The sequence below is a fragment of the Cyprinus carpio genome, chromosome B21, assembly GCF_018340385.1.
Source record: "Cyprinus carpio isolate SPL01 chromosome B21, ASM1834038v1, whole genome shotgun sequence".
Taxonomy (NCBI): Eukaryota; Metazoa; Chordata; class Actinopteri; order Cypriniformes; family Cyprinidae; genus Cyprinus; species Cyprinus carpio.
The window spans coordinates 1,866,371-1,891,903 of record NC_056617.1 but is presented as its reverse complement, the minus strand read 5'-3'; the positions used below and the strand labels follow the sequence as shown (position 1 = coordinate 1,891,903).

The 25,533-nt window shown below is 32.9% G+C and overlaps 1 pseudogene; it reads left to right on the top strand.

Moving 5' to 3' along the window:
- The first annotated feature begins 778 nt into the window (after positions 1 to 778).
- LOC109113545 lies at positions 779 to 25,127 on the top strand (annotated as a pseudogene).
- Positions 25,128 to 25,533: the final 406 nt, after the last annotated feature.

Here is a 25,533-nt window from a genome sequence, read left to right as displayed (position 1 = left end):
TTTGAAAATATATTCAAATAGAAAGCAGTTATTTTAAATAGTAAAAATATTTTACAATATTACTGCTTTTGCTGTATTTCGGATCAAATAAATGCAGGCTTGTTGAGCAGAAGAGACTTCTTTAAAAAACGTTAAAAATCTTGCTGTCTAAAAACTTTTGACTGGTAATGTATATTATATTGTTAATATATACTGTGTGTGCATGTTTTCTACATTTTCTTTTTTATGGAAGATTAACACAGATTTAAATAATTAATTTTTTACATGTCCTTTTTTTTTCTTTATAGTCTTTTATTTTCTTTCTATTTTTCTTTGTCTTTTGATTTTTGATGTGAAATGTGTTTATATAGTTGTGAATTTACACATAACAGAAATCACTAAAAGCACTTACAGTTAAAGCACTAAAACAGTCGTCGGTCCCCTGCAACACACACCCTCCTCCTCTCACTCCTCGTCTCTTCTCCTTCTCTCTCCTCTCTCTCTCTCATCCGCTCTCTCTCTCGCTCTCTCGCCTCGCGTCCTCTCTGGTCTCTCGCCTCCTCAGTCCCGCCCACTCTCGGGTGAAGTCCGGCCCCCTCCACTACTGCAGTCCATTCATTCAATATTGAGCTGGCCACACTGATCAGTTTTCACTTCCAGAGCAAATGCAGTGAGAGGAAGCTTGTGTATTCTGAGCTCAGGGTTCGATTCGTTACCTCACTTTAAGGTGCGGTGTGTGTGTTTGTGTTGTGATGTGTGTGTGTATTGAGTATGTGTGTGTGGAGGAGGAGAACAGCGCTCTGGGCTTCACCTGACCCTGCCCAATGAGGAAGGGCTCCTGCTGCATGTTCACGTCGGGAGTCGTCGGCGCTGTTCTCCTGATCGTGGGAATCGGCCTGTTTGTGTCCGGACTCTTCCAGACCTTGATCCACAACAAGCTGAAGCGGGTAAGAGTCTGTTTTCAACCCATTCTTCAGCTGTCTTGAGGACTGGCAAGGATATTATAGTGGACTCTTACTTTTTGTGAATGTCTAGATACTTTGTCAACTTTTTTTTAAAATATTTAATTTTTTTTATTGTATATATATTTTAAAATATTTTATATGTTGTTATTATTGTGATATAATATTGTAATATATCATTTTAAATGAAAGTAATTATTTTTATAAAATCTATACTTTATATTTTATATATACATTTAATATATTTACACTGAAACATATTTTAAGTGTTTTAATCTAATTTTACATTTTTATGATGTATTCATTTTTTGTGTTTTTGTACATTTAACATTATGATTACATTTTTAGTATGTGTTATTATTTATTACTATTATACACCGTTTGTAACTTTTTAATTTTAATTTTGCATTTTTAGAATTTATTTATTTTAGTGTTTTGTATGTATTTTTTTATTTTTATAATTTTTTTTTTTTAGTTTTTGTTATTTATTTTTTATTTTTTATTTATTAATTATTTAATTTTTTGATTATATTTATTCTTAAATAGTTTTTATTTTAATTTTACATTTTTATGATTGAACTTTTAGTAAGTATTCTACATTGATTATTTTATTTAAAATTATTTTGTATTTTAATTTTACATTTTCATAATTTAATTTTTAGTAAATATTATTTTAGTTTTTAATTTTTATGTTTTTTTTTGTAAATAAAAATTAATCATTGATTTAAATCATTTTAAATATTTTTAAATTTAAATTTGATATTTTTATGATTTATTTCATTTTCAGTAAGTGATTAATTTGTTGCAAACCCCAGGTTTTTTGAAGCATGCAGTGGCGGGAAAGGGGCATGTTTTTTTGTGCATGTGGGTTGTGGGGTGGGGGCATGTTTTATTTGTTTTTTGATTTGAAGAGGTTTTTTGAAGCATGCTGATTTTCTGTTCTTCAGCGCGCGGTTTTGGCGTGTGCTCTCCGATATCTCTCTTATCTTATGGTGCAAACAAAAAAAAAATTTCTCTTCCTCTTATGGTGCAAAAAAACACATGATGCTGTGTGAGACGATGAAGAGAACGATGAGATTGTAGCAGTGAATCACCTGCTGGTACTCTGCATTGCATTAGTGTGAAATCAGGCGAGTTTTGTGCTTTAACAGCGAATCTGAGCGCTCTGTGTGTCAGAGCGGTTGTCTGCAGAGGCTCGTGCTGGACAGGAAACACATTGTGTGCATTTGTTGAATGTGATGCTTGTGTGTGTGTGTGTGTGTGTGTGTGTGTGTTTCTCCTCCTCACGGCTCCTCATGCTGTTCAGGAAACGCTTTGCAGTCTTCATTTATTGAGTTGGACTTTCATTTAGTTCTGGAGTTGCATTTCTGCTAGATCTGGCTGTTTTTAGTGTAGATGTAGTTCTTTTAGCTGGGTAGTAATTTGGAATCACAGCCCAGAGCCAGGAATAACGGCGGCTGATTGAAGCGGTCAGGCGTCTCCAGGACTGGGTTCGGTTTGTGCCGCCCGTGTTTACAGGCGTCTGCAAACAGCTGATTATACTGTATATATGAGCCAGATCAGCCTCGCCTGCTTTTATTCACAGATCACACACATGCTGCGGCTCCGCAGTTTGGATTACAGGAGGAAAATAAGAAATCATGTTGATGACAGACTGAAGGGTGAATCTGTCATCAGTCATTCAACAGAAGCATGAATGCTGGAAGTTCTGAACCCAGTTTACACTGTTTTGTTTTTGTTTTTCATTTTTGAAAGTAATTAATACTTTTATTCATTAAGCATGCATTAAATTCATCAAAAGTGACAGTAAACACATTTATAATGTTACAATATTTCAAGTAAATGCTGTTCTTTTGAACTTTCTATTCATTCGTGAATCCTGAATAATGTTAAATTTAATGCACTTTCCATAAGAATATTGTGCAGCACAACTGTGTTCAACATTGATAATAATCAGAAATGTTTCTTGAGCAGCAAATCATCATATTAGAATGATTTCTGAAGATCATGTGACACTGAAGACTGGAGTAATGATGCTGAAAATACAGCTGCGCATCACAGAAATAAATTACAGTTTAACAGAGATTCACACAGAAAACAGCTGATTTAAATTCTAATAATATTTTACAATTTTTGCTGTATTTTATATCAAATAAAAGCAGCCTAGGTTAGCAGAAGAGACAATAAGTAAATAAATAAATAAAATCATTATTATTCCAAAATACTTAATGGTAGTGTGTATGTGTTTTTGTATGATTCTTGGCTTGTGTAGCTGTAGTTTGAAATAATCTTTTGGCTATTAAAAGCGTCTTAAGTGCCAGTGAGATTAGATATAAACACCTCATTGTTCTGCATGAATACTTCAGCGTTTTTTCTAGACGTCTTGGCTGGTGGCTGCTGGATTTTTGCATGAGAAAACCCAAGAAGAAAAGAAAAGTTGCGGCAGTTGATTCGAGGAACGAGTATGAGCTGATGGTCATGTGATCTGTGAGGTGTGTGTGTGTGTGTGTGTGTGTGTGGGTTTCAGTGGGGAAGAAACTCATACTGTAGTCTTGCTATTTCGAAGTTAAATGTGTGGTTCAGATGTTGAATGCAGTGACGTCTGTTCATTATCACTGATGTCGACCAATATATCAAACATTTTGCAATTATGAGCTCATAACTGTGGCTGATTAATAAAAGATCAGTATATATCTGCATCATATCAGTCAGTGTCATTGGTCAAACCCGAGCTGCTGGGTTATATTCTGATGAATCAGAGCGTTCAGTGACAGTGATTCATTCACTCTGAGGCATTATGGCTCCTTCTGTGAGGTTTATGGCAGGTCATTTAGTTTTATCTGAACATTTATGAATGTGTTTGTATTTAATTCGCTGTAACTTTCATTTACTTAAGTCAAAGACAAACATTATATGTTCATACTTTTTATATGAGAGTAAATTATTTTATTATGTGTGGACTGAAATGAACATGAACATGAACTGTGGTGGAATTGATACTTATTTCAATTAAGTTTTGTAGATATTCTCATATGTGTGTGTGTGTGTGTGTGTGTGTGTGTGTGTGTGTGTATATATTATACTATATATATATATATATAGAATATATATATATATATGTGTTGTGTACATACATACACATGTATATCTTACATTTATATATATATATATATGAATAAAATTATTAATATTAAGTATATCATTATTATGTTATATAAAATATTTTATATATAATATAAAATATAGTAATGATGATAATTATTATTATTATTACTTTATTATATATCATGTGTAACATAAGAATAAATTAATGATATAAATATATCATTACATATATATAATATTTTTATATATATAATGTAAAATCATTAATAATAATAATAATAATAATAATATATAAAATATTTATCTACATATCTGGAATGCTTAAGTGAAATAGTATTAGTAATAATAATAATAATAAATGGTGTACAATAAATGTAAATATAAATGCAGTAATATTATATATAAATATTTTATAACATCTGAAATATTTTATTAATACAATAATAATATGAAGAAAATTATATTACAAATATATGAAATTATTTATGTAAATATGTTTGTATAAAATAATTATTATTATGAATAATACATTAAATATATATCTACATATCTGTAATTCTCGAGTGAAATAATAATAATAATAATAATAATAAGTGAAATGCAAAATGTGAATATAAATGCATGTATATATAATGAGTAGTCATTATAGCTGTGAAGTGTTCAGTGGTTCAAAAGTGTTCAAGATAGTTTGTCACAGTTATTAAAGCTGTCTTGTATATTCTTTTTTCAAAGAAATGTCCCTATTTCTAAAAGTGAATAACGGCTGTTAACAGCATTAGTATGGTAAACTGTCTTTATTTACAGTTTCTGCTCAAGTGAGGAGAAAAGCGTCTTTAACTGGTGGCTCCTCAGAAGAGCGATCACATGATCCTCAGCCCTGTTTAAGACTGCTACACTGACTCTTCTCGAGTCTTCATCAAGTCTGTTTCTATCTGAATAGATAATGGTTGGTCAGAATGAGTTGTAAAGTGAACCAGTCTGCTGCTGACGGTCAGACTGAAGATAGTGCTGAGTCACTGGTTAAAGCTGTGCTGTTTGTGATCTCTGTCCTGCTCCATGATCGATGTCTCAAACACACCTCAAGGGTCCAATCACCCCAAACGTGGCGCAAGGTGTCGCCAGGGCTGTGCAGGTGTTATGTTATTTTGGTTTGGTGTGGTTTGGGTTTATATTATATATTATGTATTTTATTCTTACTTCTATTATTATGTTTTTTGTGCTGCTGGCTGAACTTATGATCCGATTGAGCCAGAACAAGTGAACTTTATCAGCCTCTAGTCATGTGTGTTTATGTTTATGGGTGTACTTATGATCCGATTGAGGAAGAAGTGGTGTTTTTTATCATCTTAGGATTTTTGAAATGGTATGTTTTGGATTGTGATTGTGTGGTAGGGCTGGAGGTCAAGAGGTCGTGAAAAGAGTTGTCAGCTGTGCAATCGCCCTCTGATGCATGATGGTCCCCCCATCCCGATATTAAAGATTTTGTTGCCAAATCTTAGGGGACACTATTGTATACAATGAAAATAAAAAGGGTTGTAGAAAGAGCAGCTTTTCAATTACAAAATGATAAGAAATAAAATGGGTGTAGAAGCTATTTTCATTTACAAATTGATAGTAAATTTCACAAATATTAACGAAGAATTGGCAAGTAACACGTTGAATTAAATGTGTAAGTGATATTAAAGTAATATGTTTTTGTTATAAAATATAACAGCATAACTTAGCAAAACATAATATAACAAAACAACATAAAACTTAACATGCTTCCTTTTAGATTTCTACAAAACATACACATATAACAAAACAAAACAGCATAACATGAAACATAACATAGATTATGTTGTTATTTTTTGTTACAAAACAGAATTTAAATTAAAAAGAATTTTTAATTATATACTGTAAATAAAATAAATATACAATAAATAATGTAAAATTTTAATCCAGAACAAATTAAGTTTATTAGCATCTGAGGAATTTGAAATGTTACATTTGTGTCGGCAATAATGTAACGTTCAGGGGTCGTGGCCTCAGGTGAATCGGAATGACCTAAATACTTGACCTTTTCCATTTCCAGTGATGAAGGAAGTAGGAGACATCTCATCAATATAAAAGTTTATTTTGTTAACTCTAATATACCCTGAAATTTGACTACACTGAGATTTTCATTCAGAAATTGCTTGTAAATATCGCAAATAATAATAAGAAATAAAAATAGCATGTAACACAATGACTTAAATAGAAAATGTGAAAGTAGAAAACCCGAAATTTTTAATTCTAAACAATACTCTAATAATCTTTGTTTTATTTGCAGCTTTTAAAAAAATCAGTTTTACATCGTACAAGCTCAAAGCTGACAGACTTGACCTGAAGCCAAAAATGTTCGATTGGGGTCTCAAACTGAACAGATGTTTGTGCTGTGATATAAACTATCCCTGTTATGTTTGTGTTATGTGTGTTCAGGAGATCACACTGACGGAGGGCAGTAAAGTTTTCGCCTCGTGGATGAATCCACCGCCTCCGGTCTACATTCAGTTCTTCTTCTTCAACGTCACCAACCCTGAAGAGTTCCTGAAAGGAGAAGCCAAACCTCGTCTTACTGAAATGGGGCCGTACACATTCAGGTGCATCACACACACACACACACACACACACACACACACACACACACACACACACACACACACACACACACACACATACTCACCCCAGCAGGGTCACATAGTTGGTTTTCATAAAATAGTTATGAAGAGTTTTTGTCCTTTCTTGTTGGTCACATTGTTGACTGTTTTAATGGCATTGCTCTGAGTAGCTCCGCCCACGGTGAAATCTCATTGGTCTAAAATCCCACTCCACACAACTGCATACCTGTTATGTTATGTTATGTTGTGTTATGTTATGTTATGCTGTTCCAAGTTTTTATTTGTTATGTAAATGCATAACGTTATGTTTTGCTATGTTATTATATGCGTTTTGATATAAAGCAGCATAAAACAACAAAAAAATTAAATATGACAAAAACATAACAGCATAATATAAAACATAACATTTTGTAAGAAATAATATCTCAAAAGGGAAAATATATCTGAGAGTATACAAGTATGTTGATGCATGTTGATGCATGTTTTGTTACAAAACAACATAAAACACATTTTATAAAAACAATATAAAACATAACATGCATCGTAATGCATTGTTTGCCTGTTTCGTTTTATGTTTTTGTTATAGAATATAGCATAACAAAATGAAAACATAACATAACATTGTATTGTTTTGTTATCTTTTATGTATAAAACATCATAACCTAATGAAACAAAGTGTAACAAAAAGATAACAATACATAACAGTTTATTAACAAAACAACATATCAAAACATAAACCACCAAAACTCATAACAAGTTGTTTTTGTTATCAAATATTGAAAACATTGTTTTTGTTATAATGATGGTATATGGTATTTAAATAAAATGTAATATTTGTTTTGTAACAAAAAACATGTTTCATTTTATTTTTTATAAAACATAACAAAAGATAACAAAACACAACATACTGTTTTATGTTATGTTTTGTCATGAAACATAAAAAATCACAAAAACTTGATATAAATAAAAAAAGATAACAAAATACAACACATGATTTATTTTATGTTTTTCTTTTGTTTTTTTGTTTTTGTTTTTTTTTTTTTATTAATTTTTAATAAATTTGGATTACATTATATTAAGCATAATATATTAAAACAACATAAAAATATAAAAAACACACTAAAACAAAGAACAACAGGACATAGCATAACACAACTGGTTATATTTGTTATGCTGTACTATCTCATGTTGTTTTTTATGTGTTATATATTTTATTTTTTGTTCTGTTTTATAACATAAGAGAAAACTGACAGTAGAAGCTACAGTAAAAATCTAATGCACATCAAAATTGGTTATAAATACTTATCAGACTCGTTTGGGACTGCAGTGACTCGTAAAACCTGAGATTGTGTAGCTAATGCATTCATTGATGCTCTTGCACGTGTACGTTTCAGGCTTTTCTTTAGTTTGAGGTGTTCAGATGGCTGATGTGACAGCAGCAGAATGAGATCAGAGCCGTGAGACTCTGTGTTTTGCTGCTGTTGCAGATGAGATGAGAGTGATGCATCTTACTCAGAGACAAATCCATCACGCTGCCCTCGTAAGATGCTTATTCCTGCGTAAGCCATTCACAACAGGCTGCTTTACTGAGTCATCTGCTGCGTAGGGAAGATTCAGACATCCGCTTACGCAGGACCGGAGATATTGATACCAAGAGGAAGCAGGTGGAATTCATCCATCTTCCAGTATTTTATTGCTCTATAATTTGAGAAAGAGAGTAAAACTAACAGAACCTCATAACATTAATAGTAGTTATGTTGTAAAACAGCTGCTATCTAAAGATATTGTTGGGTTAATATTGCAACACGTGTAATCTCCGGAAATTACTCTTTCTGCATTATGAAACATCTTGTTTCTTTAGCATCTATCCCATCATGCATCCTTAAGTTATTTTTGTGTTAATTTTGAAGGGCATGTGTAATGTTCAAATATGCAACATTAAATGTTCAAATATACATATTTTTTTTTTTTTATATATATGTTAGATATTTTGTTTAGATTAATATATATATTATATATTTTATATTTCAAATAATTTATATTTATAAATAAATGATACATTTTAAAATATTTAAAAAAATATTTAAATATCTAAAGTATATTTTTAATTATTTGTAAATATAATTAAATAAATATTATATATTATATATTTTTCATAGGCTATGTACATTATATATTTTTATGTTAGTTAATTAATAATTTTTTTTTAAATTTTAATTTTTTTTTTTTTATAAATGTTTTTTTTTTTTATTATTAATATTATTATTTATTTTTTATGAGTTATTTTATATTTAATAATGCATAAATTATAAAAAATTTTTTTATTTTAAATATTAAAATAATTATATATATATATATATATATATTATTATAGTATATATAATATATATATATATATATATATATAAAAATAAGAGTTATTTTATATTAACTAATACATAAATTATCAAATTAAATGTGTGTAAATTTAAATTTTAAATGTAACATTTGCTGGTAAATAATGCCAAAGTTTACTTCAGCCACCTCTGCTAATTTGCATATACTGAATGTCTCTACTAAAGAATGTGTATGTGTATTATTAAATGCAAAGTTGCACTGGTTGTCATGTTTGATCAGCATGTTTGCAGTCATGCTGTCCTCATATCTGCAGGATTATTCATGTCACACCCTAAACAAATATCAAAGTCTGTGCCGTTAACGCTCTCCACCTCTTCACCAAGGACAGTTCAGCGGCCTGACCTGTATTTCTCTGCATGGCTTGTTTGCGCTGAACTTGGGTAATTGGGTGCAAATTGAGGGAAAAAATAAGGCAGTGATGAATAGGTTATTGAGATATGTGATCTTGTTATGTTGAGTCTGTAGAGATTGATAATTTAATTGTTTATATGATGTTTTATTGTATTATGCATGTAATCCTACATCAATTCTTCTGTCCTGCAATCATCATTTGCATTATGCAGCCATTTGTGCCTCATTTTTCACTCTGCATTGCTGTCATTTTCATTTAAATGCAGTTTTGCTGGTTCATGCTTATCATGTTTCATTTGCTCAGCATTCAGACTCACACAATTGTGTTATTTACACTCAACTAAATAGCATTTTGGTTGGTTTATATATACATATGTATATAAGAAATGTGTATGTGTGTATATATATATATATATATATATGTGTGTGTTTGTGTGTGTATTTGTAATTATATTTAAATATAATATCATATAATGTTATATAGTATGATATGTACTTATAGATAATTTCTAAATAGCATTTTGGTTGGTTTGTGTGTATATAAGAAGTGTGTGTGTGTGTGTGTGTGTTTATATACATATATATGTGTGTGTTTGTGTGTGCGTGTATTTGTAATTATGTTTAAATATTTAAATATAATATCATATAATGTTATATAGTATGATATGTACTTATAGATAATTTCTAAATAGCATTTTGGTTGGTTTGTGTGTGTGTGTGTGTGTGTGTGTGTGTAATTATATTTAAATAGTATAATATATAATGTAATATTATATAATATGATATGTATTTCTAAATAGAATTTTGGCTGGTTTATATGTATATAAGAAATGTGTGTGTGTGTGTGTGTGTGTGTGTGTGTGTGTGTATATATATATATATATAATATATATAGGATTTGTGTGTGTGTGTGTATATATTTATATATATGTGATTTTATTTTTTTATTTTAATTTACAATATAATGTTATATAATATGGTATGTACTTCTGGAAGTTGTTTTAAACTATAATATTTATATGTATAAATATACATTTATAAAATGTGTACATATTTTGTATTTATAGTATAAAATGTATTCATTCATTTAAAATAATAAATATTAAAATAAACATTTTCATGATATTATATGATATGATATTATATTATATTATATTTTTTTTATTGTATAAATTGTATTATTTTATTTTATATTATATTTATTATATTATATTATATTATATTATATTATATTATATTATATTATCATTTCTTCTGTCCTACAATCATCGTTTGCTTTTTCCAGTCATTTGTTCCTCATTTTCCACTATCACGATGTACACTGAAATGCTGTTCTACTGGTTTCGAGCTCATTTTCGTTCATTGGTTCTGTACACAATGCCAGTTAAAGATGTAATGGTATTATTTGCACTCAATGGCGTTGTGCTTGTCTTGTGTTCCAGACAGTACAGGCCCAAACACAACGTGACGTTTCTTGGCAAAGGGGGGAGGGTGTCTGATTTTTTAAGTTAAGGGTTTTTTGTTTTTTTGTGTGAGATATGTTGTTGGAGAGACAAGTGGATATGGTGACGACGGTGAACATCCCGGCTGTGGTGAGTGTGTATGTGTGTGAGAGAGAGAGTGTGTATTAGTGTGTGTGTGTGTGTGTATTTTATTTTCCAATTGATCTGATCGTCAGGTTCTGGTATCTCTAACAGGCCGTGATTAATCGGCTCAAAGGCGTGGGTTTCTGGGTTGCCTCTGGTATCTCTATGTACATGGGCTCCATCGGCACGACTCTGTTCATGACGCACACCGTGGAGGAGATGCTCTGGGGCTTCAAGGACCCACTGCTCACCAGACTGAAAACCATAAGGCCGGATACAGACGAGTACTTCGGTCTCATGCTGAACGTGAGTCTCAGATCACACACGCATCTGTGGATACTTCTGCAGTTACACACACACACACACACACACACACGAGGAGACATCACTCTGTGTGTATCTGTATGTCCTCAGATATATATATATATATATATCTATATATATATATATGTGTGTGTGTGTGTGTGTGTGTGTGTGTATTAATAATTATAATATAATATTTAATATAAATTTCAAAATTGATATTTGTTAATTATTAATCATTATTTATTATTAATTATTATTTTGATACTATTTATATTTAATATTAATTTATACATTTATATTAAAACATTTTTGTCTTAGAAAAAACTATAAAATTAATATTTTATTATTTAGTTATAAAAATATATTTTTTTATTAAATATATTTAAATTTATTATATTAACATATATTTCACCTTTTTTATTGTTACTTTTATATATTATTTTAATAATGTTTTTAATATTCATATTAAATGGCTAAATAAAAAAAATAATGCTAATTAATAAAATACAATATGTAAATTAATTAATCAAATCATATTTTTTGTTATAATTATAAATATTTTAGTTTAATTATAATTTTTTAAAATAAAATTTATATTTTATGATTTATTTTATAAGATAAATAATATTTTTTTATTTTTTTAATATTATTATATGATTATATTTTTTTTATATTTTTTGTTTTTTATGTCTGTTTTATGTGTGTGTTCTTTTGTTGTGTTGTAAGAGGAAGTGGTGGTGGTTGGTTGTGAGTTTGTGTATCACACCGGACAGCAGAACTACCTGGACTTCGGACGCATTTTCACCTGGAAGGGAGAAAAGTAAAGACTCTGATTCTTCTGAATATCATATTTTCATGAGGCTGAGCTAGAGATGATTGATGGTTGATGTGCTTTGTGTCTCAGGATGCTGTCCTTGTGGAAAACCAACCAGAGTAACATGATCAACGGCAGCGACGGCAGCGCCTTCCACCCGTTCCTGAGCAAAGAAGAGCGGCTCAACGTCTTCACGCCTGACCTCTGCAGGTACATTCACAATCATCAGCTCGGTCAGCAATGCAATCAGTGAGCAACTCAGAGCCAGAATATTAATGCAATGAACCAATCTTCTGTGATATTAGTCAATCATAGCAGTGCTGTGGCAACATTAGTTCTTGTGCTAACTCTGATTTGTGAAAGAGCTCATGTCGATCCAATTGAATTTCATAAAGCCCAACCTTTGTACAGGATGAAGTGTTGAATGTAGCTGTTTTTCTTGTGTGTGGGGTGTTCTGTATGTATGTGTTTGGTTTTTTGTGTATCTTTTTGTGTGTTTGGCAGCACATGTGTTTTCTGAAGCGTCTTGATAAGAACAGGATTATAAATCACACACCATCCGGACCTTCAGAACATTCCGTAATATAATGGAAAATGCATCTGTTCAAGCTTTTTCATGGGAACTTTCTGAAATTCAGCACATATGGATGCCAGTGTGTCCTCCGCTGCTTATAATAATTAATATTTCATATATTTATTTATAACATTATATTTACATATTTTTAGAATTTATATTCGATTATAAAATGTATATTCCAAAATTTATTGAAATTAATTCTATTTCTTCTATTTTATAAATTCATTATTTTACAATATAGAATAGAATAGAATAGAATATATTACTTGAGTACACCATGATGGGTTTTATATGAATTTTGATCAACATATTATTCATTTTATATATAATATGATAAATGTATTTTCATTTCAAACTTTCATTTTTTTTATATTTTCAGTTTTCATTTTACTTTCATTTTTAGTATCTTTTTTTAATGTGCTTTCATCATTTTTTTTTCTTTTCTTTTTTTTCTTGTTCTTTTTTAATATTCCTATTTAGGTTAAATTCATTTTTTATTTCAGTTTTAATTTTAGTTCTTTTTTTTTTAATTTCCAATTTGTAATTTTAGTGCTTTTACATAAATTTACTTAAGTTATTTCTATTTTCCATTTATTATTAATTTGTTGTGTCCATTTAATAATTATATTTTAACAAAAATATTTTAATAGTTTTAGTTTTAGTTAACAATAGCCCTGCTGTGGATCATTTCAGAAATTCTAGTTTCTCTTAATAAATCTTATTTAGACACAATCAGTTCTTTGAGCTTCTAGATTTTAATGTTCAAACACTCCTTTTGTACACATTTGCATTATTTTAACATAGTTCATGTTTGTTTTTCATTTCTGGATAAACACAGTTTAGACTTGAACACACTATAATGCACCAGTTGCTTCTTTATAGAATATTTCTACAAGAGACATATGAAGAAGTATAATTATTATTGACATATATTCATAGAATAATGACATGGTCTTAGTTAAATGTCTTTTTAAGATAAGTGTGGTTGTTTTTGGAACATGAAGAAGTAGCTGATCATTTTGGATTGTTTTTAGCAACAGTAGTGATTTACTGTAACTGTTGGTGGAGCTGAAGATATTGTGAGTCAGTAGATCTGTGTTCATCTGCTCGACCTCTCCTCCACTGATGTGCAATCAGCATCAGACTGAGCCAAAGGTCCGAACCTCCTGAATTCCTGCCTGACATTAGCAATCACCGCAGACCCACAGTCAGTGTGGGAACAGAACTTTACTCCAGTTCTCTGTAATATCATTACTGTAATATACTGTGCTGGGATTTTACAATAAGCATGCAGTTTTACACAAAAGAGTTAATTGTTTCACTTTGCACATAGGAATCAAGGAGTTTATCTTTTTTTTTTATTACTTTTCATTTAACTTATAAACTTCACAAATATTCAATGTAGTATCAATAATTTTTTTTTTAAATAAAATTTCAAAATTTATTTTAAATTTATTTAAAGTAATGCATTTAAGTTTTTAACTGTGATACAGTAATGCATTGGAGATAAGATTTTAAGTTTTTCACGACCTGTTTCTTTATTTTCTTTAAACACATAATTTAATAAAATATGTAGCCTTAATTGTGTAATTTGATATAATGCATTATTTATTTATTTAATATTTCAGTTAAATTTTTTATTCAGAGTACGGTTGTTAACATTTTAGTTTCCCCTCTGTGATCATTTTTTAAAGGTACTTCTAACTTTATAAAATTAATTTGTAAATATGTCATGTTATATATATATATATAGGTTTTTTTTTAAGCAATGCAGTTCCGTTTTAAAATCTTTTTTTATGTTACTTTGACCTTTTATTTGCCTTTTAGAAACTTTTAAATAATTTTATCTAATGTATATTATATTTAATGGTATATAATCTACTATCTGTTACTTGTTTGTTTATTTATTTAACATTTAAATGTTATTTTTAATTAAGAGTAATGTGGTTCAGTTTTATTTTCTGTATGTTTGGTTTTTGTAATCTTTTCTAAAAAATATATGTATATACTTATTAATATACAGGTGCTGGTCATATAATTAGAATATCATCAAAAAGTTGATTTATTTCACTAATTCCATTCAAAAAGTGAAACTTGTATATTATATTCATTCATTACACACAGACTGATATATTTCAAATGTTTATTTCTTTTAATTTTGATGATTATAACTGACACCTAAGGAAAATCCCAAATTCAGTATCTCAGAAAATTAGAATATTGTGAAAAGGTTCAATATTGAAGACACCTGGTGCCACACTCAGCTAATTAACTCAAAACACCTGCAAAGGCCTTTAAACGGTCTCTCAATATAGTTCTGTAGGCTACACCAGTGGTTCCCAAACCTGTCCTGGAGGCCCCCCTGCCCTGCACATTTTGTATGTCTCCCTAATCAGACACACCCAATTAAGTTTTGCAGTCTCTACTAACGAGCTGATGAGTGGAATCAGGTGTTTTAGATAAGGGAGACATACAAAAGGTGCAGGGCAGGGGGGCCTCCAGGACAGGTTTAGGAAGCACTGGGCTACACAATCATGGGGAAGACTGCTGACTTGACAGTTGTCCCAAAGACGACCATTGACACCTTGCAAAAGGAGGGCAAGACACAAAACATCATTGCAAAAGAGGCTGGCTATTCACAGAGCTCTGTGTCCAAGCACATTAATAGAGAGGCGAAGGGAAGGAAAAGATTTGGTAGAAAAAAGCAATAGGGATAACCGCACCCTGGAGAGGATTGTGAAACAAAACCCATTCAAAAATGTGGGGGAGCCCGCAGAGAGGATTGTGAAACAAAACCCAGTGCTTCAAGAACCACTACGCACAGACGTATGCAAGACAGGGGTTCTTTTTATATTAGCTGTGTCGCATTCCTTGTGTCAAGCCACTCTTGAACAACAAGACAGCGTCAGAAGCTTCTCGCCTGGGCTAAAGACAAAAAGGACTGGACTGCTGCTGAGTGGTTCCAAAGTTATGTTCTCTGATGAAAGTAAATTTTGCATTTCCTTTGGAAATCAGGGTCCCAGAGTCTGGAGGAAGAGAGGAGAGCCACACAATCCACATCTTTTTTCAGTGAGAACATCCCTAAATCACCCGTCTTTGTTTGGTGCGGAAAGAATCCGGTGTGTCCTGCCGTCATGGTTTCTGGAGAACAGACTCTGATTTGGAATGTTTTTAAGCCACTTTTACCCTAGTTGAGTGTCAGCGGTGGCCCTTGGCTTATTGTGCTGGCACGAACAGCTGTCCTTGTCCTTTTCCACTGACTCCTCACCCGGATTTTTAAGGGAATGGAAAACTCCTTTCCCCTGATCAGAATCAGCTCAAAACAAACACGCTTGATTAAACAACCGCTGTATGTTATAGAGCTCTTTTCCTGTCACTTAAAAGCAGGTTTCCGAATGCTTTCTTGATAGTGAACACCTAATAGTGAACATAGGCTCAGGGGTGAAAGGTCATGTTCAGGGTCACACCTGCCAGGTTAATCTGAATCTACTGTGCAGCATGTGTTGTTATGTGATCGTGTTGTCTGTTGGGTCTTCTGCAGGTCCATCCACATGCGCTTTGAGAAGGAGGTGGAGGTGAAGGGCATCCCAGCGTATCGTTTCACACCGCCCCGAGCCGTGCTGGCCAGTGGCAAGAACAACCCAGAGAACGAGGGATTCTGCCTGACGCCAAAGAAATGCCTAGATGACGGTGTGCTGGATGTGTCTGTGTGTCGGAAAGGTGCGTTAATGTGTATATGTATATGTAATTTAGACATGCATGAACACAGCTTAAATATATATATATATATATATATATATATATATATATATATATATATATATATATATATATATATTATAATTTAATATTCAATTTCACTAATTTCCTTTAATCTTTCATTTATGCTCATTGGCTTTCTTATGCAGTTGCTATGCAGTTGCTAGGGCGTTCTGAGTATTTTAGGCTGTTGCTATGCAGTTGCTAGGGTGTTGTGAGTGTTTTAGGCTGTTTCAATGCAGCTACTAGGGTGTTGTGAGTGTTTTAGGGTGTTGCTATGCAGTTGCTAGGGTGTTCTGAGTGTTTTAGGGTGTTGCTATGCAGTTGCTAGGGTGTTTTGAGTGTTTTATGCTGTTGCTATGCATTTGCTAAGGCGTTATGAGTGATTTAAGCTGTTTCAATGCAGCTATTAGGGTGTTGTGAGTGTTTTAGGCTGTTGTTATGCAGTTGCTAGGGTATTCTGAGTGTTTTAGGCAATTGCTATGTGGTTGCTAGGATTTTTTTAGGGTTTTGTTATGTTGTTGTTAGAGTATTTAGGGTGTTGTGAGGGTTTTAGGCTGTTGCTATGCAGTTGCTAGGGTGTTGTGAGGGTTTTAGGCTGTTGCTATGCAGTTGCTAGGGTGTTCTGAGTGTTTTAGGGTGTTGCTATGCAGCTGTTAGGGTGTTCTGAGTGTTTTAGGGTGTTGCTATGCAGCTGTTAGGGTGTTCTGAGTGTTTTAGTTTTTTGTTTTTTAGTTTGTTGGTAGGTGTTTTGAGTGTTTTATGCTGTTGCTATGCATTTGCTAAGGCGTTATGAGTGATTTAAGCTGTTGCTATGCAGTTGCTAGGGCGTTCTGAGTGTTTTAGTCTGTTGCTATGCAGTTGCTAGGGTGTTGTGAGTTTTTTAGGCTGTTGCTATGCATTTGCTAGGGTGTTCTGAGTATTTTAAGCTGTTGCTATGCAGTTGCTAGGGCGTTCTGAGTATTTTAGGGTGTTGCTATGCAGTTGTTAGGGTGTTCTGAGTGTTTTAGGGTGTTGCTATGCAGTTGCTAGGATGTTTTGAGTGTTTTAGGCTGTTGCTATGCAGTTTCTAGGGTGTTTTGAGTGTTTTAGGCTGTTGCTATGCAGTTGCTAGGGTGTTGTGAGTGTTTTAGGCTGTTGCTATGCAGTTTCTAGGGTGTTTTGAATATTTTAGGCTGTTGCTATGCAGTTGCTAGGGTGTTGTGAGTATTTTAGGCAGTTGCTATGCAGTAACTAGGGTGTTGTGAGTGTTTTAGTCTGTTGCTATGCAGTTTCTAGGGTGTTCTGAGTGTTTTAGGTTGTTGTTATGCAGATGCTAGGGTGCTCTGTGTGTTTTTGTCTGTTGCTATGGAGTTGCTAGGGTATTTTAGACTGTTTTAGGCATTTTATTTTCTACTTTATTGCTCATTGCCCTGTGTGTCTGGAACAGTAATATGAGTTTCTGTTCCCCCATACACACACACACACACACACACACACACACACACACACACACACACACACACACACATATTCACACAACTTAGTCATCTGACTCGAGCACATTCCTCATCTCGTCCTGCTGTGTGTTTTTATGTTGAACACATGCCACATTTATAATCACAGAGATCTGATAGTGTCCTAAAAGCCACTAAAACACACACATTATCAGTCTATGAAAAACGAGGACTTACCAGGGACTGTGTTATTAATCACATAAAGCTCATCAGAACTAAAGTCTTACTAAAGTGCTTCTTGCATGTGCAGAATTATCTGTTGCTATACAGTTGTTAAAGGTGTTTTGAATGTTTTAGGCAGTCGCTACTTTTTAAGCAGTTGTGAATGACAGGGTTCGTACAGAAACTGCAAAATGAAATTCCAGGACTTTCAAGGACTTTTCAAGCACCACTTCTTTGGTTTTAAATCACTAAAATCAGAGTAAATCACAATATCGTTATTATCTTTCAAATTCTAATAAATAAACAAATAAACTGGTACAAATAAAGTGCAGCACATGCAAAGCATGCCTTGGCTGTGGCAACCTGAAAGGATACTATGGCAAAGTTATTGCTTTCCTTATTCAAAGTGTTTTTTTTTGTTTTTTTTAATGAATATATGATTGACCTGAAGAGTAAAAGCTTCAACATACATTTGGAAAGTTATGAGTTATATCATGCTCGTAGACACTAGTGGTGTGACAGTAAACTTAGCTCACGAGATGAGACAAAATACAGATACTTGGTTTACTAGAGCGAAACAATAATTTAATACTATTTTTAAGAAATTTTCAATGACAAAATATATTTGTCTTTAATCACAAAAAGCAAAACAATTTAGTTGTATTTTGAAACCTTTAGCTTATCTAGGGCTGTAACTGTAACTAATGATTATCTTGGTAATCAAGTAATATACAGATTTTTATGACAATTTAGTAATCTGATTTTTTAGTAATAGAACTAAGTGAAAAACAGGCTTTATATTGACTACATTTATATATATATATATATAAAACTAATGACAAGACAATAATAATTGGTTCAAATAAAGTATAAAGTATCAAAACCAAGTAATCACATGGTTTTATTGAAGAATACGGTTAAAAAACATAATGGAATATGCCTATACATAATATGAACATTAATCACTTACCCCCATGTCGTTCTGTAAAGTATGTAATGTAATGTTTTTATTTGGAGTGAAACATGGACACATAATAACTGCTGACCTTCCTCTCAGAACTGTTAGTGTTTTATTGTTTTCTGTCATGCTGTGCTCATGTAAACATTAGCACATGATTACAGTATTGGCAAAGCATTCAAGTGCTGGCATATTACAGGTGTATGAAATAACACACACACACACACACACACACACACACACACACACACACACAAAGAGTGTGTTGCCAAACATTAGGGCTGGAAAACTCTCACCTCTGTCCCAGTAATGCAGGAGTCTAATTTCCCCTGCTGATTTGAGAACAGAGGTGTTAAATCATCTGGGTTACTTGCAGTCACTCCTGATGTTTTCATGCTCAAGGTTAGAGTTCGCTTGATCTTCTGATGAGACGATGTTCCTCTTTACCGTCACAACAGGATGAAGCTCTACGACTCTCAGGGGGCTCGTATCAGAGAAGGCATTGTTAAGACAAAGTGAGGAGGAGACGTCATTTCTGCTGTTAGATGATAAAACATTCATAATGACTGATGTTCTGTGAGTTTATCTGACCAGGTCACTGACTTGTGAATGAAAGGAGACATTCTTTAATTAGGGGTACATGTCATGTCCATGGACTCTATTATCAATTTTACGAATTTTTCAATAACTTTTCACTTCAAACAATGATCACTTTTATATCAGGGCACATTTCTAATTCATTTAATATACAAATCCTTTTATCTTGCAAAAAATGGCATATTTTATTTTGGAATGTGCTGTTTTTGTGCTGTCCGATTTGTTCAATGTGAGATTTCGTTCTTCAGGTTAGCTCTAAAAATACATGTTTCTGTATATATTTCTTAAAAATATTTGTCCATAATAATCTTTAAATAATGAGAAAGATGTTTTAAAATATTTTTTGCTTATTTTTATTTTTTTATTTAAATTATTTTATATTTTAGAGATCAATTGACCGTCAACTGTGTTATCAACATGTTCTGGTTCTTGCATCATATGTTATATTTATAAATATGTAGAGAAAGAATATAAAAACCAAAGTTTATCAAGGTCATGTACTAACTATTCCAAGGTCAGCAGTTTGCACAAGGCACCAAAAATGGGTGAAATGTCAACTGTGTTACCCATCAGCTGTAGTTGACAAGGATTAACACGGTTGACAATGTTGGCAATTCAGTGTCAATTTATGCTCCCACTGAGTGTTGTTGATAAAAATAAATATTCACAAACTGTTGTCATTACACAGAAATTACATAGGAATTGCCTAAAACCATGGAAACGACTGATCTAATCACGGCTACACTTTCTATGAACTCCGTATTCATAATATTATGTACATATTATGTTCACATTTGTCAAGGGTTAAAAAGCATTCAGAATTCCTCATGATTGACATAAACCTATATAATATTATAGATTTGGCATATATCTATTTCTGCTTAGTCATGACTGATAAAGTGTTGTGATGTTATTGTATAAGTCCTTACAACTTGAACTGTCATGATGCATTATTAAACCTCATGTAGCTTTGTAATATATATATATATATATATATATATATATATATATATTTATTAAACCTCATGTAGCTTTGTAATATATATATATATATATATATAAAATAATGTGTGTGTGTTTAAAATGCTTTATGAATACTAGGTTACTTTGTCAACTGTGTTATGTGTGGGTTTTTATGTTATAAATATTTTAAATGTGAACTAATCCATCAGAAAAAAAAGATGGGGATATCTCTGGAGATGGATGACTTTGGTAAGGATGGTGAATAACACTAAATTCAGCATACTGTGGATTTATGTTAAAGAAACGCATCATCCTTCATGATAGCATCACACAGTATGTCCATTATGAAGCCCCACATTCAAATGTTAAAATCAGTTAGACAGATAACCTCAAAAACTCTGGTGAATAGACTCAAAAACTTTCAAACAAATGTGGAATCAAACCTGTGGGACTTCATTTATGTTTCATTTGACACAACATTAACACAGTTGACAAAATAATGAATCAAATGTTAATTTTCATTAAATTATTTAAAAAGTCATTAGAGCTTAAGCTTGCCAAACAATTGGTTTAGCACATTAAGGGGATAATATTATTCAGTCACCTAATTTATTTATCAAAAAAAGAATACTGATTTTCTGACTTTTTGGCTGACGTGAAATGTACCCCTAAATATAGAATGACTCAAAGAAGAGTCTGAAACAGTAGCCTGTGTGCGGTATGATGCTGAATGTTTCACTCATGGCTTTGTTTAATTCACTGAGTGAGTCAGTTATCATCCTGGCAATGAAAAGTTTATTTTGCAGTTTGAGGAGGTCATGCAGAAGGTCATCTAGGTGATTAATTATATCGCACACTGCTGAAATTGTGTTGAAATGTTGTTCTGAACATATCCACTCATGTTAAAATGTTTGATCTTGAAATTCTGTAGTGCATGAAACTAAACACCAGATTTAACTCTAAAAACACATTTAAAATGTATTTTTGTTCATTTAATAGAAACAACGCATGTACATGAACATTAGTTACAATATGTAAACACTGGATTTATAAAAAAAAATATTAAAATTTTTTTCAGAAGTCTCTTCTGTATACAGTCAAAAATACTGTAAAAACCGTAATAGTGTGTGAATATATATATATATATAATTTTTTTCATTTTTGAATAACCATTTTTTAAAGAAGTCTCTTTAGTAAAAATGTTAATATTGTGAAATATTACTATTTAAAATAGATGTTTTCTAAACAGAAATATATTATAATGTAATATATTATTGTGATGCAAGTTAATTTAATCATTTAATATCTAATTTTATTTAATTGTGAATTTATACATTATTCATTACTTATTTATGATGATAATAATAATAATTATAATGCTTTTACTGTGATGTACAGGATTGTACTGAAAACTGAACATCATGAAAATAATGTCATAGTGGAAAAAATCTTTAAATTTTCATTATGCATTATAAAATTGTTTTCATTTAAAAAAAAAGATCTTTTGAGTTTGGGAATCCATGGACTGATCAAATGAATGCCTTGATTGCAATGCAAGTGTCTTTGGATAAAAGCATCAGAAATGCAGTGATTTTGTGGTGTAACTCTCAGGTGCTCCTGTCGTCGTGTCGTTCCCTCACTTTCATCTGGGTGCTGAGAAGTACGCCGAAGCCATCGATGGCATTTCTCCGGTGCATGACCGTCACCAGACGTTTCTGGATCTGAACCCTGTAAGATCTGCTGTGTTGTGATAAGACACTTTGAAGTGTTGGTTTTCATGATCAGTGTCTTGTTCTCTAATGTTTTTGTGATATAATTGGTTTGATTGCTGCAGTCTGGCTCAGATCTTCTGGTTTCTCCTCAGACTATGGGAATGCCTGTTCGTGCCATGAAACGAGCCCAGATCAACATTCATCTCGAGAGAGTGAGCGGGTTTCCGTGAGTGGTGCTTTCCTGTCTGATATCTTTAATCGTGCCATTCTGATAAACAGCCGTGAGTGTGTGTTTTTATAGTTTTCTGGCTGAAGGTCTTTGACTTTTTGTCCTTTGTTTCCTCAGTTTGACCAGGAATCTCAACGGCACCATCTTCCCCATTTTGTTTCTGAATGAGGTGAGAGTCAGAAGTGGATGATTTACGGTTTTGTCTCCTATAAAACCGCTGGATGTTTTTCTGCTGTGTTTTTTGCAGTCGGTGGTGATTGACGACGCTTCGGCCGCGAGGATTCAGAAGCTGCTTCTGATCGTGACTCTGGTCTCTCATTTCCCGCTCGTCATCATGGCTCTGGGAGTCATTCTGCTGCTCGTCTGTATCATCCTTGTCATCCGCTTCTATCAGAACAAGGTAATACAACCACCCAGAACAGCCTAGCAACACCCTAGCAACTGCCAAGTAACCATCCAGAACACCCTAACAACCATTTAGAAACACTGTAGCAAGTCTGGTCTTCCCATTTTTCTAAAATACCTTGTAACACAGTAACAACAACCCAGAACAACATACCAATACCTAGCAACTCCCTAGCAACAATAGTCTATTCATTCCCCCCTAACATCTTAACAGCTGTCTAGTAACACCCTAACAGCCACCTAGCAACACCCTAGTAACTTTGGTCTCCTTATTTTCTCAAAAACGCCGTAGCAACTGTCTAGTAACACGCTATTAACCACCCAGAACACTCTAGTAACTATTCAGAACATATTAACAACTGCCTAGCAACACCCTAGCAACTTTAGACTTCTTATTTCCTCAGAACACCCTAACAACCCCCTGGCAGCAACTCAGAACACCCTAGCAACCAGTCGGAACACTTTAACAACTGCCTAGCAACATCCTTGTAAATCTGGTCTTCTCATTCCCCCAAAACACCCTAACAACCACCTAGTAACGCCCTAGTAACTACCAAGAATACCCTAGCAACCACCTAGAACACCTTAACAACTGCCTAGCAACACCCTAGCAACTTTGGTCTTCTTATTTCCCCAGAAACACCCTAAGAACTCTCTTGTAACACCCAAGCAACTGCCTAGTAACACCTTATTAACCACCCAGAACACCCTAGTAACTATTCAGAACACATTAACAACTGCCTAGCAACACCCTAGCAACTTTAGACTTCTTATTTCCTCAGAACACCCTAACAACCCCCTGGCAGCAACTCAGAACACCCTAGCAACCAGTCAGAACACTTTAACAACCGCCTAGCAACATCCTTGCAAATCTGGTTTTCTCATTTCCCCAAAACACCCTAACAACCACCTAGTAACGCCCTAGTAACTACCCAGAATACCCTAGCAACCACCTAGAACACCTTAACAACTGCCTAGCAACACCCTAGCTACGCTGGTCTTCTCATTTCCCCAGAACACCCTAACAACTACCTAGTAACACCCTAGAAACCACCCACAACACCATAACAACCACTCAGCAAGCCCTAGCAACACTTTGGAAAGTGCAATTTAATGGTCAACTATGACAAAAAAAAAAACAAAAACAAATCTACAATAAAAAACAGAATTTAGTCTCTCCTGAGTCAGACCTGAAAGCCAGGTATGTAAATATATATGCATTATTAATATAAATACTCAGAGATGTGTGAAACAGGCTTAACTCACTTCAGCTTGAACTCAGTCAGTAACTGACTGGTTAATCACGTGATGCTTGCAAACTAGTTTAAAGGACAAAAACACGCTGTACTCAAGTACATGAACTTGTAGTATGTTCTTGTACTTGCATGAAGTGTGTTTCATACTCGTAACACACACACATACCAAATCAACCTTATTGTGTTGTCCTTCTATCTTTCAGCCGTCTGCGAAGAAAGACACGTCATACGCTCCCGTCAGCGCCAAAGCGGACGATCAAGACGAGAAAAATGGCACTTATATTGGCCTGACGCCTGTGGACAAGTCTTAAACAGCTGTGTGTGAGTGTGTGTGTGTGTGTGTGTGTGTGTGTGTGTGTGTGTGTGTCTCACAGATGCTGTCACTCTCAGTAGAGCGCTGTGTGTGTGTGTGTGTGTCAGTCGTCTTGATTCACACACTGACTCCTCCTCAGGACTGACGCCGTGAGCAAACGAGCATCTGGATAAAGGACCGAAGAACACACACTTCAGGCTCATTCAGCATCTGTTTCCTTTCATATTTAAACACTTTGAGTGAATTTAAAGCTGCTGTCAGTGATTTTTTTTATTAGGAGTATTAGACATCAAATGTTGAGAAATCACATCACACTCAATTCTGACTCGAGACTCCCGCATCCCTCGCTGTCTGTCTGATTACTCGGTACTTAGTGAAATCAAGATTTATGTATTTGAATTCCATGTCAAATACGGACATTGTTTTAACATAAACTAATAAACTTAATGTGATGCATATCAGTCAGTCATACATAATGAGGTCAGATTTCTACATGCAAAAAAATAAATAAAATACATAATAATAATTATATAATAATTAGAATTTATTTGATTTTATTTACATATTTTTTTTTCAAAATGCATCATAAATCTGTTCATTCTGAAAACAATTACATTTATTCAGTTCAAAAGTTTGAACATAGTTCAGATATGACTATAGCTGTGGAACAAGCAATATTCAGTTAGTTCAAATGCATAAGAATTAAACAAGTTGGATTTATTGATGTTAAATATATAAAGCTGGTTATTTGTGTATTTAGAACACATTCTGTTTATTAGTGCTGTTACAGAAATCTGACTGGCTTTATTTATAGATGACAGACATGTATGCATCATTACATTTTTTTGGTTTGGTAAAACTGTGTAATTCAAATGTTAAATGCAATTCATATACATAAAAATTAAATGTAGGCCTTTTTTTAAGAGTGAAGGGGAGTGGTCTGTTTTTTAGCCAGTCAGAAACCCTG